We start from the raw sequence: 12,475 nt of genomic DNA, 5'->3' as shown, positions 1-12,475 counted from the left end.
ATTGATATGGTTAACATACATCAAATAGGATTACTGAATTTTCTGAATCCAACTGAACTCCCAGGATTGTTTGGTTTCAAAGGCTGTTGGGCTCAAGACGCATTTGGTTTTAAATAATCCTTCCTAAAATGTTCAGCTTTCAGTCTAATATGATTGAAACCCAGCTTGAGTGTGTCTTATAATACACTGGACTGGAAAGACTATGGGCACTGAATTATTCAAAACATGGCAGGTGAAGGAGTGATATGTGGGGAGGATGTGATCATAGAAATGAGTGAGACTTGATATGTCTTGTTATCTCATTTGATTTACCTGTTAGAACTCTTCCAAATATTAGAGGAAAGAAATCAATATCAATTTTCACCTGTCACGTTCCACACTTCAATGATGAATGAATGTCAAATTTGACCACAGTTTTCTGTACCACCTGCTCTGAAATAATATTTCTGGGCCTTTATTAAAAATGTAAAATTGTCATTGAATTTCCAAATATGATTCTGCAGTGGCTAATTCAGCTTGTTTTATTAGTAAGCAAGTTCTGATGAGTAATACTAACTTAATAAGCCTGCATGTGAGGTTAAAGTGTCAACTGTTCCTGCTGAAGGTGATGAGATATGACTGTGATGTGGTGGTAGGGCACTCACCTTCCTGAACGAACCCTGCGAGCACACAGTTCTTGGGAGAAACCAGTACAAATCTGATATCATTTTGCATGTCTCCTGTAGCAGTGGAATGCACACACATACAAACATGATCATGGGTGAAAAAACACACATGCGCACCTTAGAGGCTTACATTAATTTCTGAATATAGTTCTCCGGAAAGAAAAAGCTTCACTGATGATTTGTATTTTTATAGTTTATTGTTTTATCCATACTAAAACACTTCATGAAATCACTTCCTGTTTTGTTGTCCATGGAATCCTTTCCATTTTGAGATGCTAAATATAAATCGAAATAATGATTATAGTCCTTGGCCATGAAAGACTAAGTTACAGAGAACCCGGTGACTGGAGGTCAGAGCTGCCACAGAATTATTCTCTGCTCCAGAGACCATCAGAATATCACTGTGTACCCACTTAAGGATAGAATGCTGCTATTGAGAAACGAGCTCTCTTTTATTTCTACTAAAAGGAGAGAACAGTAGGGGACCTTGGCTGCGAGAGTGTATGAGACTTTCTCTGTTTTGTACAATAAGCCAAAAACAATACATGAAATAGCCACACGCCTTTTGTCTTTTGTACCGAGCTCCTTCCTGTATTGCTCCTGATCAATTACACTTAAATCAACAAGAGTTGCTTGAACATTTTGACAGTTATGTTCCCCATACCCTGAAGCCTTTTTAAAGGGTTACTGAGATAAAGCTATTTCAAAAATACTCCCTCCAAATTTTTTCAGGGTGGCATCAATGAAAGTAACTTAGAGGAAAAAAACTTGAGTTCCTGGCCTACCCCTCTAAGGCCAGGCAAGCATAAACCTTCATAGCAAAACCTAAGTTTGCTCCCAGTTGAGAATTTGGTTTCCACGGTCTTATATAAAAAGTATATGGAGACTTTAATTCCCTATAAGCCCTTTCCAAAGAGTGAATACAGTTCATCATTCGTAAGAGATGATGGAAGTTACAATTTTGTTGAATAGATGGAATATATATTACATATAATATACATATTTATTTTATATATATATATATAATATATATAAAGTTACTATTCAGAGTCCTAAAACGTGGATTTTTCTTACTTACCAAGAATGAACAGTAACTTGATCTCTAAACAATAAAGCACCTGGTCATAACAGAATCATAACAAATATTTGATATCAGAATGAATTCACTGTTCAGGTGTAAAGAGGGAATAGCTTCAGTTTTCCTCTTTCGGGCACCCCATTATTGCATCCTGGACAGAGGGGATTTTCTTGATTTTAATCTAAAGGAGAAATGGTCACTTTTGTTGAGATGGAAATTGACCACCTCAGTAGGCAGAGGCACTGTTTTTATTTGGCTGAATTCATGTTTCTAGTGATAATTCAAGGTGTAATAGGGTTTTCTCAGCCACTCCAAAATCTGAAAATGATAAGCATCTCACCAGAGTTTCAGGATGGCCCATTACCTATTCTGTGGAAAGGATATTCAAAATACCATGCTTCATCAATGTCTTCTTTGACTTGTTAATGAATGGACAACTACTGAGTTAAGACAGTGTCTTATCCTTGCTTCAAAAAAATAAAAACAAAAAACCCCCACAAACACAAAAAAACTGTTAACAAGGAAAACTTATTATGCCAGGCCTTAGTATGGCCTGACTTGGAAATTTAGTTTCAGAGGCTTTTGTGAATATACCAAGGAAAGAGGACCTAGGTGTATCTTATTCCCACAGGCCGCCAATAAATATTTGCTTAACGGACAAAATATGAATATATAGTATAGGAGAGAACCTGACAGATGCTTCACATTATTGAGTGATAGCAATGCCCAAACTCATCTGTGATCAAACACTATGAAAGTATCCTCCTAAGGATAAACTTATTACAAATAAGAAGTGAAAATTCAATTATGCAGATACTTTCAGTGTCAGCTCTGATATGCAAAAAGCATGGAAGTTGTCACTGTATCTTGTCCTTACAGGATAATGCTGTACAAAATGAAAATCAGTGACTTTTCTCAGACATGATTAATAAAACATGTAACTATGAAAGAATTTTCGAACGGTAATTATGTATGTGTATATATGTGTCTCTGAAAAATCTGTGTCAAAGAAAACTGAGGCTATCAGTATAAACTTCTTTAACTTCTATCTCTTCTTACCTTTATTTCCTCCCAAACTTACCAGTATCCATCCAGCTCGAAGGATACAAGTGATTTTTATATACTGTGCAAGGTGTTTTTTTCTTATTCATATGTCCATGTTTCCCCAATTCTCTAAATTATTATCTACATCTTCAGGATCTCCTTTATTGGTTCCTTCATTTCAACATATAAAATATGTCCTTCTCATTCTAAAAAATTCTTTTTTGCTAATTATTTTCTCTTTTCATCCAAACCCCTTGAGAGCAGCCTATTCCCACTGTCCTCACTAGCCCCGCCTGGCCCCGACAGGCAGCCCTACACCCTCAGTTTATTGCCATCTGGCTTTTTGTCCACCACTTCCCTGCACTGCTCTAAGGTCACTGGGGACCTAACTGCCCAAATCCAATGGACACTCACATTCTCTGAAGGACGACGCTGGCATCTCCTTCCTCCTCCTTGAATCTCTGTCACCTCTCTCCTTCCCAGAATTCTTTCTCTGCTTATCACTGAAACGTTGTCAGGACTCACAGTTCTCTGACATCTCACCCATTTTCATGATTTTAATGACTGCTGATATGTGCTGAGGACATTCAAATTTTTATCTTTCCATGTCTTCACGTGCATGTCCAGTTATCTACCAGTTTGTCTTCTGAATTCTACAGGTGCTTCCAAATTCTACATGTCCAGAACTAAAGTCTTTTCCCCACTTCAGTTCTTTATCCCCTATTTCCAAACTCAATGATACCACCACCCAACCTTAGTCACACAGATGGGGGTTCAGCCTCCGCCTCCTACTTCTTCCTTACTTCCCAAGGTCAAGTCTTGCTGGTAATTTCCTAAATACAATTAGAACTTATTTCCTCCCTTCATCTATACCTTATTTCAGACCCCTTTCTTCTTGCTATTACCTGGTCTAGAAGTTACGAAATTGCTCTTCGGTGGAACCAGTTGTTAGACATTCTATTAAAAAAGGACTCTAGGGTCAAATAGCTTTGAGGATGGCTGTGTACCATACGCCTGCTGTGACGATCCAGAATGAACATTAGCCTACAGCAGCCCCGAGAAGCTGTACAGTAAAGGAACCTGATTAACTTTACTTAAGCCAGGTTCTCCCTTCTGCCGGCCTATAAACCTTTCAGTAGGGACAGGAGAGGAGGTGGCAGCGTGAAAATCCCACTTGAAAATATAAAGCACTGCTCCTCAGAAGAGTGGGGCATAATTATCTCCAGGCTTCTTCAGATTCCTCATCCATACTGACGTCAGTGGTCTAAAATGCCACCCGAACTTGTCCTTTCCATTCTTAGCTATTTTCTGAGGAAACCAGCTCCACGCACATGGTTGGTGAAGACATGCTCTCCTCCTCCTCGCTGCCTCCTTTAGGGGCACTTGCCGCTGCCTGGGGACACTGCACTGATCCTCCAGAGCCTGTGCCTGTGGCTCTATAACACACCCCTCGCACACTCACGACTCTGGACTTCCGCTGTCCACTCTGCCTTGAGTATCCTTGCCTTTCACCGGTTGACTCACCAGTTTCTCACGAGTCCTTTAAGACTTAGCTTAGGGACTGCCCCTTTTGATGACTTTTCTTTGCCTCACGGCTCCCCCTCTTCTTCCACAAACACTGACTAAACGCCCTGAATATGCCCGTCACAGCAGGTCACGTGCAGGATGAGACATCTGCTGTGCGTCTTCCCCTGACTCCACTGCTAAAGGGCCAACACTACATCTTGCTCATTGTTTCACTCCTCTAACACTCAACCCATGACTAATGAACTAACTAGTACTGTAGTAGCCCTCTTAGTAACAATCAGGCAGGACCTTCTACAAGAAATCTGACACTCCAGCTTTTCTCTGATCTCACCTTTCACTCTGATTGAACTAAAGACTTATCTGTACATGTTTTACCAGGGAGACATAATTTAATCCAGAGATGTGTCATCACATACTCTTACATACTCTGCCGTTTAAAAATTCTGCTCACAATGGGGGAAGGAGACAGGTGTGCTTTCTGACAGCCCCACTGTTTTTGCACTTCTAGTGGTCACTGGCTTCTCTCTGTGCCTTCCTTAAACCCTTCTTAACAAGGGAACAGGATAACAAAGTAATTAAGAGCCTGGTTACAGCCTATGTGTGAACAGAAACATAAACAGGGACATAGAGAATAGACTAGCGGTTGCCAAGGAGGAGGGGGTGGGAGAGGGTTGGATTGGGAGTTTGGGATTAGCAGATGCAAACTGGTGTATATACAGGATGGATAAACAAAAAGGTCCTACGTGGGACTTCCCTGGTGGCGCAGTGGTTAAGAATACGCCTGCCAATGCAGGGGACATGGGTTCAAGCCCTGGTCCGGGAAGATCCCACATGCCAGAGAGCAACTAAGCCGGATGTCACAACTACTGAAGTCCAGGCACCTAGAGCCCGTGCTCTGCAACAAGAGAAGCCACCACAATGAGAAGCATGTGCACCTCAACTAGAGGAAGCCCGAGTGCAGCAACAAAGGCCAAACACAGCCAAAAATAAATACATACATGCATTTATTTTTAAAAAGTGCATGTATTTAAAAAAAACCCAAAAAGTTCCTACTGTAGAGCACAGGGAACTATATCCTATATCCTGTGATAAACCGTAATGGAAAAGAATATGAAAAAGAATGTACATAAATGTGTAACTGAGTCACTTTCCTGTACAGCAGTAATTAACACAACACTGTAATTCAAGTGTATGTCAATAAAAAATAAAATTTAAAAAAATTGCCAGAAAAATAGTCACATAAGGGGAACTTCCCTGGTGGTCCAGTGGTTAAGACTTTGCCTTCCAATGGAGGGGGTGAGGGTTCAATCCCTGGTCGGGGAGCTAAGATCCCACATGCCTTGAGGCCAAAAAACCAAAATATAAAACAGAAGCAATACTGTAACAAATGCAATAAACACTTTAAAAATGGTTGACAGCATAAAAAATCTTTAAAGAAAAAATTCACATAAATCAGAAACAAATGAAAGATAATAAAGTCCATACATTAAAAAAAAAAAAAGAGCATGGGTTCGGGTCACATTGCAACTTCCCACTTACTTATAGCTGTGTAATTCTGGGCAACTCACATAATGTCTCCTCAGACTGTTCATCTATAAAATGGGGATGGTAAGAGTTCCCTACCTCAGAGCGTTGCTGTAATCCATAAACACGGTTAAGTGCCTTGGTAAATGTTTGAGGCTCTCTGGTTATTATGAATTAAAATATGTCAATGGCTTCTGGCCGTGTGATTTATAATAGTTTGATGTTTAACCAAATGGTAAAACTATTCCATTTATTATTCCCATCTCTTTTTAACCCTTAGCCTGCTTTGTTGTTTATGTTTTCTGCCACCACAGAGTGCTGGTTCCAGGAGAGTAAAGGCTTTATTTTGTTCACTGCTGAAAGCAACAGCACCCAGAAAAGTACTGTACATATGAAGCCCTCAGTAAACACTAGCTGAATGAATGGTGCAAAGTGTTACAAGGAAAAGTACACCCAAACTTTCATTATAATAAAAAAGTATAGATAAAAAAATCTTTCTCTAATGGCTTCCAGTCAAGTAACTGAAAACACCATATGCTATAATAATAACATAAGTAATTTATGAAAATTTGAAGGCAAAAACATAATTTTAAAAGATTTAGACCTACGTTAGGTGTGATAGAGTATGGATGCTTTCTTGAAATTCACAATCAGATCCAAGAGTATCACTTTCAGACTGTTCTAGTACACTGAGTTTACTTTTAGTTGTCTTTGATGACACAGTCACTATTCTACTCTCTTTCTTAACAAAAATGTGTTTTCTCGAAGACTCACTTTTAATTGGTTTATTAACCAAAGAATTATTTTGCCCAATTCCTTTGCTTTTCTGCTTTACAGGTGAGTCAGAGCAGGAATGCAGGTCCTTCCCAGGTTGTTTCTTAGCAGAGTATTTTTTGGTCTATTCACCTGCTTTGCTCATTTTCTCTGAAGAAGACCTGCTATTTCTAGATAATTCCTCTTCTTTTCTTTGACTTCCAGTTCCAGAAATGACGTCTGCTGAAGGAGAATATGTTCTAGCAATGAAATCTTCAAAAGACTCCTGCCGCTGCTCTGTGACTGGGACCCCCAGGTTGTCTTTGGAAGTTTCTAAGGCCTCCTGAGTAGACGCTGGGACACGGAAGGAGTCGAGAGGCAAAGGAATCCTAGCATCACCTGTAATTTTCGGGAAGTGGAGGGGAAGACAAAAGACAAGACAAAAATTCAGTGATGAACAAAGCCAACCATTAAAAAGTAGAGCTCAAAACTTCAATGTTACTCTGTAATCTTATTATTAACACAGTCAATTGATTAATCAGAAGATTTCAGAGCCAGCTTTTTTTGTAATTATATCTTGCCAAGTGATTCTCAGCTTAACCTAGCTATATCCAAGGCTATGTCCGCTACGTTTTCAGACTTTGGTGATTGGGGTAGTTATTACCCATTTCCTTTCCCTCACTAAAAATAAAACCCTATTCTGTAAGATAATTAATGTCTTTTCTATCCTCCAGGCACATGTAAACCGTATATAGTTTGTGACCAGACTGTGTTCTCAAGCTGTCAGTTCCCAAGACCACTCTGAGATGGGCTGATGGGGGCTCCAAGTGAGGCTGGAGGAAAAGCTGACAGGTTTTCCCCTCCCATTCCCATAACCAGGTGATTCACTCTAATATGTTACCTATTAGCTATGTCTGGACTACTTATTTTAAAAATTATATCAGTATGTGTACCTTCATTAGTGTTCCTTCATTGTAAGCTGACTGCATACAAATAGAAACCTAGATAAAATATGAACAGAATAGACATTTATACAATTTAAAATCTGGATATATTTTCTCTAATGTCTTCTTTCTTCATTAAGGATAGTTTGCTTTAACTCATAAATTTTCTCAAGAACTTCCAGTCTCCTTATTTACAAAAGTACAGTATCATGAAATGGGCCCACATTTACTAATCTCAGATTTCGAAAGGATTCCAGAGTCTTCTAGCTCCCGGGCATGTGAACTATTAGAGACTGATCGTTATTGTTTTCTCGCTGACTTGGTCATTTCCTTTTTGCTAATCACTCTTAGAATCATTAAGTGCTGTTCTGTCCATTTACTTGGCTATTTTGCATTTGTTATGGGGCACCCTGTTTTGATTCTGATTTTCCTTCTTCAAGTGCCTTCTTTTCTTCTTTAGGTGGACTACTAACAGGAGAATTCATCTGGGGACGACCTAGTAAATGAAAATCTGACTGATCTATACCAGCCATTGTGGCCAACTGCCCAAGCCTAGACGAGAGGAGGAAAGGAGAAAAGACAAAGGTTATTATAATCACAGAAGAGCAGTTTAGATTTCCCCAGACTTACAATCATGAAATACTTCTAAAATCTTTTTTTTTTTTTTTTTTTTTTTTTTTTTTGCGGTACACGGGCCTCTCACTCCTGTGGCCTCTCCCATTGCGGAGCACAGGCTCCGGACGCGCAGGCTCAGCGGCTATGGTCACGGGCCCAGCCGCTCCGCGCCATGCGGGATCCTCCCAGACCTGGGCACAAACCATAGCCCCTGCATCGGCAGGCGGACTCTCAACCACCCCGCCACCAGGGAAGCCCTACTTCTAAAATCTTAAAAGCTAACATCCTACTCCAGACTACAAGCCTCTCTCTCCCCCAAATCCTCAGCCATTTCCAGATTCATCCTCTAGGAGACATCCCACTGTCTCACTAGAAGCTTCAATATGTTCCATGCACCCTGTCCACTGCCTGTCACACCTCCATTCCTACACTTCTTTACCACCTTTCCTCCAGTTTCCAAGAATGTGTTTGTTCCTTCCTTCCCAACACCAACACCAATTCATTCACTGACAAAACACCACTCCATCAACTATCAATCTCCACTTCCCTCTTTCAGCAAAATTGCTCCCGGTTGAGAACCACTGACCTATATCTCCCCTGCAGATTAATAATCATTTTTATGTCTAAGGCAAAGATAACTTTAATTCAAACTTATCAAACAAGCAAAAGAAGTGAAAGATAGGAAAATTCTTATGCATTCCCGACTATTTTCAATGAAAACTGCCTTTAATTTAGTCTTTACAAAACAACTATACCTACTAATTACTCTGTCTACAGGTTACTCTTTTATAATGGGCTCCCCACTCTACCAAAGCAGGCTTCCCTATTTGCATTTCTTAAAAAATTTAATTCCTCATTTTAAAATGTCAACTATATTACCTATAATTACACTAAATTTGGCTAAATATAGCCACGTAAGTGATGAAAATTGCTCCAGTTCCTCAGCAAACTACCATTAGAGTCGCAAAGAGAAGAATGCCATGAAGAGAAATGAACTAACCCAGCATCTTTAAGGAGAACCAGGAAAGCATGGAACTTCTGAAAAGAATTCTCAGTGCTGCCCCAAACACCTTCATCATCCAGGATCATGCTTGTCAATGAGTGGGCATGAAGGGCTTCAGACAAAGAGAAAGTTGTGTTTCTTAACTGGGCATTTTCATGTTCCAGCTATACAAGAAGACTGAAAACGTCTGACATGATTTTTTCTCATTGTCATCAAAAGTAGTCTTGCCTTGGGCTTCCCTGGTGGCGCAGTGGTTGCGAGTCGCCTGCCGATGCAGGGGACACGGGTTCGTGCCCCACTCTGGGAAGATCCCACATGCTGCGTAGCGGCTGGGCCCGTGAGCCATGGCCGCTGAGCCTGTGCGTCCGGAGTCTGTGCTCCGCAACGGGAGAGGCCACAACAGTAAGAGGCTCACATACCGCAAAAAAAAACCCAAAAAACAACAAACAAAGAAAAAGTAGTCTTGCCTAGTTTCAAGGAACAAAACTAAAACACTCAAAATGTAATTATTTTATAATTAATGTAACCCTCCGCCAGTAAAGACAGAGACCATATCACATAATAACCAAAGCCCACAGGCACCCAACAAAGTTTCCTATATAACACTTAGGTGGTATATAAATAAACCCAAGTTACCGTTTTATTAATGATCTTTCACAAAAGATCACATTTCTAACTGGTTCAATTCATAATGGAGCCTCATTCCACATTAGAAAATGACCTGCTTTAAGTTTCCCTTAAATTAGAAAGTGAATTATAGAATCTGATTTGAACAAAACATATTACAACTCTGATGAATGTTAAGAATTAACTTTAGTGAGTAAAATATCTAATGCTTACGTTTAAAAGTCCTAAATCATACCCAACCCAATTTATTAAATGTACGATCACCAATATTTTCTTTGGCTTCTTCAACATATTCACCCCCGTGCACTCTTCCCCTTCCGCTCAGCATCTATGCACTTAAAACCCCCTGTAAGCTCAACTCTCGTATTTCTCAGAAAGGCCGTTAATGTTCATGATGCCCCTTTTGCCTTACATGAGCAGGTGCTCAACATTTATTGAATGAGTGTCTGCCAATCCACTGGATGCACTTTTAAAAATTCCTCCCTACACTCACCCTGTGATAAATTATATTTAGATAGAACTTTTTAGATTATGCCCTGCTTTCATGCACATTACCTAATGTAATTCTCATAGTATATATTTTTATCTTTCATTGCATTCTTAGAAGTTTTCCAATATCTTAAATTTATTTAAATGATTCACTTTCCTAATTCATTGCCAGGAGAGTCTCATCATGTCTTTTATGTTACTGTATATACAATACATGCACAGAAAGTGCCTTCTTCCATCAAAGAATCATGAACAGGAAATAAGCTAATGTCATATAAAAGCACACACACACACACACATACACAAAACCAGATTTTCACATCTTTAAAAACATGCTTTCTGGAATATAGATCATATGATCACTAAATACCAGTAAATGCAAAAGTCCATATGATACCACCGATTTGCAACATATTACAGTTTTAAAGCTTACAAAATATGTGTATATGGCTTAAAATCAAATCAAAATAAAACCAAAACACTCTCAAAAGCAGATGAAACGTGTTTACCTCACTGACTCGTCTATCAGCCTTCAGTCTTATTACTCTTTCCTCCTTTAACTGCTTTAGGCACTCCTCCAGGGTTTCCTAAACAAACAGAGTCAATATTATAAGTAATTCATAGTATAATATCCAAAAGCCTTTCCAGCTATTGGTCTCATCAGGATTTAGGGGCAGAGCCAGAAGTGAACTCAGATTTTAGTCTGCTACTGGTCATATTATACCATGCCAGTGAAATGAATGATCAAAATCTATCAAATTTGCAAAGATTTATTTAAATTCCACTCTTTCCAACATAAATTTGTGGCAGCCCACCATAAAAGGCATATGCATATAACATAGTAAGTCAGAAATAAGAAATTACGACCAAGAAAGAAAAATTCTATTTTTATTTGTGGGTCTCTTTATAGCAGGAAGTCCTATTAACGAACCTGCTTAGCATACCTGAATTGCATAATTGCAGATTCAAAAGCATGTTTTAAAAAAGTAATCACTTTTAAAGCAATTTACAGTCAAGCACTGTTCCTGGAGTTCCCTGGGTATTAAATAATCGAATCATCAAAACCCTAAGAGGGGGCTTCCCTACTGGCACAGTGGTTAAGAATCCGCCTGCCAGTGCAGGGGACACGGGTTCGAGCCCTAGTCCAGGAAGAACCCACATGCCGCAGAGCAACTAAGCCTGTGCGTCACGACTACCGAGCCTACGCTCTAGAACCCACGTGCCACAACTCCTGAAGCCTGCGCGCCTAGAGCCTGTGCTCCGCAATAAGAGAAGCCACCGCACCGCAACGAAGAGTAGCCCCCCGCTCGACGCAACTGGAGAAAGCTGGCGAGCAGCAACGAAGACCCAACGCGGCCAAAAATAAATTTATAAAACAAAAAACCCTACGAGGAAAGAACGATCACTAACTCCATGTTATTTTACAGATGAGGGAAACAGAGGCAGAGAAGTAGAGTAAGTAGAGCAGCACAGCCAAGGTCACACCACTAAGTAGCAGAGCCACACTGTGGACTCAGGAAGCTGGCTGCCATTCCTGCTCACGGCGGTGGTAGTCTTCCCTTCACCAAGGTCACGGAAATAAAATGAACACTGATAAACTATCTTAGGAGTTTTAGGAGCTAAGACACTTCGGTCCTTGAAGTGGGGACACTGCTTGCAATAGGCAGAATTCTGACAGAGCCTCCAAGATGACCACTTACTGAAGTACACAAACCTTCCACTTATCCAATCAAACTCTAAATGTAGGTGCTGTAGTGAAGGGATTTTGCACATGGAATTAAGGTTCAAAATCAGTTGATCTTTTAAGATAGGGAGATTACTTTAGGTGGATGTGGCCTACTCAGGCACCCCACGAAAAGGACCTGAACTCTTCCTGAATTGAAGTACAAAATGGACAAGAGGGAGACTCTCCATTGCTGGCTCTGAAGAAGTCCAATGCTGCGGCAGAGAAGGCAAGCGAGAGGCCTCTAGGAGCTGAAACTCTCCCCCGACTGACAGCCAGCAAGGAAATGGGGACCTCTGTCCTGCAACTCCAGAATCTGAATTATGCCAACAAGCCGGAAGAAGCCTGTAGGCATTCTTTCCTAGAGCCCCTGGACGCTAACACAGCCAGACTGACATCTTGATTTCAGCTCTGTGGCCCACACAAACTATGGTGAACATCCAACGTTTGGGGCTCAATATCTTACACTTAAATTTCACGTGC

General features: G+C 40.2%; 1 pseudogene across 1 annotated transcript in view; it reads right to left on the bottom strand.

Annotated features, from left to right (window-relative positions):
• Positions 1-6,252: 6,252 nt before the first annotated feature.
• LOC308610834 (centrosomal protein of 78 kDa-like) overlaps positions 6,253-12,475 on the bottom strand; it is a 29,982-nt pseudogene continuing 23,759 nt past the window's right edge. Inside the window, exons 11-14 of the transcript in view lie at positions 10,779-10,856; positions 9,151-9,317; positions 7,916-8,087; positions 6,253-7,006 (exon numbers count right to left, since the gene is read on the bottom strand). The product of the transcript in view is annotated as a centrosomal protein of 78 kDa-like (transcript). The remainder of the gene's footprint in view (positions 7,007-7,915; positions 8,088-9,150; positions 9,318-10,778; positions 10,857-12,475) is intronic.

The sequence above is a fragment of the Mesoplodon bidens genome (genome assembly GCF_964165515.1).
Source record: "Mesoplodon bidens genome assembly, contig: HAP1_SCAFFOLD_238, whole genome shotgun sequence".
Lineage (NCBI taxonomy): Eukaryota > Metazoa > Chordata > Mammalia > Artiodactyla > Ziphiidae > Mesoplodon > Mesoplodon bidens.
Note: the sequence above shows the minus strand (reverse complement) of the source record. Positions and strands in the feature narration are given on the sequence as shown.